The following is a 3,468-nucleotide window of genomic DNA, read 5'->3' on the forward strand; positions in this document are numbered from 1 at the left end:
AAACTTCAAAGCTTGAACCAATCAGTGGCAGTGTAGATGGTTTTCAAATCAGAGTTAAGAAGAATAACCACTCTGAAATTGAAATAGTACAGTGACTAGTTGTCTCTTTAAAATTCTATGTACATTATTTTTAATGCGAGGACAATAGGTTGACAAGGCCACAATAAATATAAGTGGGTATGTCAGAGGAGTTGTGGCCACAATGCGTGGGTGTACAGCGATTTGTTGTCTCTTTAAAAGTCTATGTACATTATTTTTAATGCGAGGACGATAGTTTGGAGGAGGAGGACGCTGGTCTTTGCATGACTGATCATGTCATTCATGTAAATTTAATACATGAAAACTTCAAAACTTGACCCTGGTTGGGAGTGTCGATGGTTTTCAAATCCGAGTTTGGAGTTCGCCTGCTTCTATATAAGGCAGGCTATGCCATTGTATTTCTCACCTCTTGCTTACGGAATTTTCCCTACTCCAGTTGTAGGTATGGTTGTATATTTCTAATCTGTGAGATATCATTGATTTGCTCATATTCTGTGTCCACGTTAAGCATTGATTCACAGTAACTGAAGCCGTTTTTCTGCAGAAGTGGTAATCTTGTTGCCTTCGAAGGCGTTCCAGTTTCAATAACCGTAAGGCAACAACATGAGCAATTTGCAACAAGCAGGGCAGAACGTCTGCGGCGATGACAACACGATCGACCGCAGGCGCAACAGCGGCGACAATAATGTCACTGGCCCCAACACCAAGATCGTCGGCAATCCCGTCATCGGCGACATGAGTGGCAACATCGGCACCGTCGGCAACATCGGCAACAACGGCGAAGTCGGCAACATCAGCAACGTCGGCAACATCGGCAACAACACTCGCAACAGCGGCAAGTAGAGCAACTTATAACACCAGGTAATGGCAACTTAAGTAGACCAACTTTTATACTAACTGCCTTTTGTTTTCCTCTCTAAAATTTATGCTCCGCTTTTGATACACTACTGCACTATATGCACAAATACGTCACCGTTAATGATTTTTGCATTAAATATGTCATGAATTTCTTTTCCTTGGGTTAATTACATTGTCATTGCATGGCAGGTGTGGGAAAAAATAAATGCAGTCGAAGATTATCTGTTTATTTTAGACTGACTATGTGTTGATATATAGTTTGTTGAGAGCCAAATTCGAGTTTTATATAAATAAGGCAGGTATGGGAAAGAATAAATGCAGTCTAAGATTATCAGTCTATCTAAGACTGACTATGTGTTGATATATAATTACTTTAGAGCCAAATACTCTATTTACTTATAAATAGAAGAAGATGGACGCTGGTATATTGTAATTCTGATTTATGTATGAGCAAAACTTACCTGGGTGGTTACTTTGTTTTAATGATTTTATGGTCGGGTCGTGATATCTCCAAATTAGTAGTTAATTGAATAATTAATTAAATAAACAAATTAAATAAAAAATTATCAATCAAAATTAAATTTAATGTATATATTCATTTAAATGTATCTAATTAAATTTAAGTGTACTTATTGTTACATATTTATAGATATTTATGTGATATCTTGCTTCATATTTCTTTATTGCAGTACATGCAGTGAAATATTTCTTCAGTGTAGTATATGCACAAATATTTCATGGTTTATGATTTCGATTTCTTTTTGGTCTACACAAAGGCGTCATCCATTTCTTTTCTTTTGGTTTTGGTTAAGTACATTATTATTGCATGGTAGGGATGGGAAAGAATAAATGCAATGCAAGATTATCGCTTTATCTAGGACTGACTATGTGTTGATATACAGTGAGTTTAGAACCAAATGGTACACTAGTTAGATTTATGTATCAGCAAATTATGTATCTGGTTATTTTGTTTTAATGCTTTTTAGAGTTTGGTTGTCATACTTTTGGAATTCATTTAGTTAATGAAATAAATAAATTATTTCAAAAATTATCAATCAAAATTAAATTTAAAATACATATTTCTTTATATATATATATATATATATATATAATTCAACTAAAATTAAATTTAAAATACATATTTCTTTATATATATATATATATATAATTCAATGAAGTATTTTACTAAGCATGGTTTTATTACATTCTCTAATATCATTATTTATATGTTGATAGCCAAGTTTATTTTGCAAATGTTAGATTTTTATAAAAAAATTACTTATAAAGTTATCTTAAAATATATTATATTCAAAAATATTTGAAAAATGTTTGTTAAACTTTTCCTTTATCATTGAAAATGACATTTATAGTTATTAAAATTATTGGAAAAACTTTACAAGACATCTTAATAGGCAAATTGTGGTTTAGGAGTTCAGTTATAAAAATTTGAAAACATGTGTATTTGTGTATTTCTTTTTTTATATTTGCACTAGAAAATCACAAGAGACCAATCATAAGTTCTTGCCAGCTCAACCACAACTACAAAGTTTGATCCATAGTTTGTGGATAAAATTGAACCCTTGATCTCTCAATATGAAAGGTTCTTTAACATGGAGCTATGTGTATTTGTGTACTTTCACAAGTTGTCTTTGGAATTAAAACCTCCCACATATTTCTCTTGGTCATTTATTTAACTATGAAAATTGATTTCTACTTATTAATATTTTATTTTATTTTTGGTTGATAAATTGTGTTGATATTCATATAATTGTTTTGTTTTGTTTTGTTTTTTATTTGTTTTTTAATTAATTTTATTTTTTATGATCATAAAGCCATTTATTTGTAATTATACTTAAATATATATTGAAAAATTGAATATCCTATGTATTCACATACATTGAATTTACCATAAAACTAGGGTAATTGCTCCATGGATTGTGGCTAAGGGTTGTCTAAATTTCTCACATTATGCATGAATCGATCAATCTAATCATTAATAAATACCTAACTTTTATGAGGCTAGTTTCCTCTTTAAATCCAATGTCACCAGTCCCATGTTTTAGAATTATATTTAACACTAAACATGACTTACTAATTGAAATCCTAATCTATTTTAATGAAAAATTATTGGACTTTTCAAATTAGCAACAAAGGTATTTTTAGTTTCTAATACCTTAATGTTGAGGCTTTCTTAGTTATTAATCAGGAGTCATCAATTACTAAACGACACTTCAGATGTGTTCTCATCTTTTATGTTAAATAAAATGTAAGATGTTTGTTTCTTAATGTTTTCATGGTCTTTAACCAACTCTCTAAGTGTTCCTAACTTGTGTTTTGAACATCTTTTGATTTCTTGCAATCCTTGATCTAAATGAAAGTAAGCTTTTGGTATTTCAATTAGATCCGATATTTTGAATTTCCTGCAAACAATTTGACATATTTATTGTTGAAATAATCATCCTTCTTCATTTTTGAATGCTCTATATGCTTCAATGCAATAATCATGCATCCTAACACAACCTACCTATCAACAATATGTCAACTATTAAAAAGTACAAGTATATATATATA

The 3,468-nt window shown here is 30.5% G+C and overlaps 1 long non-coding RNA gene across 2 annotated transcripts; it reads left to right on the top strand.

Annotated features, from left to right (window-relative positions):
• The first annotated feature begins 443 nt into the window (after positions 1-443).
• LOC149186030 (uncharacterized) lies at positions 444-1,235 on the top strand. Of its 2 annotated transcripts, XR_016256103.1 has the most exons (3): positions 444-481; positions 584-900; positions 1,087-1,235. It is a non-coding gene; the product is annotated as an uncharacterized LOC149186030 (long non-coding RNA). The 2 variants fall into 2 exon arrangements; XR_016256104.1 differs by lacking the exon at positions 444-481 and having other exon boundaries at positions 488-900.
• Positions 1,236-3,468: the final 2,233 nt, after the last annotated feature.

This window comes from Pinus tabuliformis, chromosome 3_1 (genome assembly GCF_031772625.1).
Source record: "Pinus tabuliformis cultivar Carrire ecotype Pingquan chromosome 3_1, CPIR1, whole genome shotgun sequence".
Lineage (NCBI taxonomy): Eukaryota > Viridiplantae > Streptophyta > Pinopsida > Pinales > Pinaceae > Pinus > Pinus tabuliformis.